Source organism: Coptis chinensis, chromosome 2 (assembly GCF_015680905.1).
Source record: "Coptis chinensis isolate HL-2020 chromosome 2, ASM1568090v1, whole genome shotgun sequence".
Classification (NCBI taxonomy): Eukaryota; Viridiplantae; Streptophyta; class Magnoliopsida; order Ranunculales; family Ranunculaceae; genus Coptis; species Coptis chinensis.
This window is the reverse complement of record NC_141457.1, coordinates 96422484-96423192: the sequence shown is the minus strand read 5'-3', so window position 1 is coordinate 96423192 and position 709 is coordinate 96422484. Positions and strand designations below refer to the sequence as shown.

At 39.5% G+C, this 709-nt stretch overlaps 1 non-coding gene across 1 annotated transcript; it reads left to right on the top strand.

Moving 5' to 3' along the window:
• The first annotated feature begins 291 nt into the window (after positions 1 to 291).
• Positions 292 to 398, top strand: LOC147519332 (small nucleolar RNA R71). The gene has a single exon (XR_015214610.1). It is a non-coding gene; the product is annotated as a small nucleolar RNA R71 (small nucleolar RNA).
• The last annotated feature ends 311 nt before the right edge of the window (positions 399 to 709 follow it).

Genomic DNA, 709 nt, shown 5'->3' with positions numbered 1-709 from the left:
TGGACAGAAATAGCTTATACCTTTTTAGTGAGAGATTCGATCAAAGTTTTAAGCTCAGGATCAGATTTAACCTCAAACATACTGGCAGCCTTAATTGTGGAAGAAGAATTAGCAGAGCGGGGGATGTCATTACCCCCCAGTTATTATTACACTTAGATTGATCCTCCAAAAACTTATAAGCCTCTGAGGCTCCTTTACTAAGGAAACTACCCCCCATTCATTATGTCAAGAACCTCCTTATGGTGATGTAAAAGCCCTTTGAAAAAGGCACGAACAAGCGTGTCTTTCGCAAGGTTATGATGTGGACACTCGATGAGAAGATCAGTAAAACGATTCCAGGCCTCTGAAAAGGATTCATGAGGGTTCTGGCGGAAGAAATGAATCTTATATATCATTTCATCTATCTTCAAAGGTGGGTAAAACTATTCCATGAATAATTGAACAAGTTTATCCCATGAGTCCACAAAATTAGGCTCTTGGACAGTTAACCAAGATGTCACCTTATCGGCTAGGGTGAAAGGAAACACCCTAAGTTTAATTTGCTCCAAGCCAATGGTAGGATGATGAAATATGGTAAAAACTTGTTCAATCCTACACATATATTGATAAGGCTTCTCGTGGTCTAAACCATGAAAAACCGGTAATAAATTAAATATATTCGAGGGGATTCGAAAATCCCCCACTGGGTCTGCAAGAACGATGCAAGACT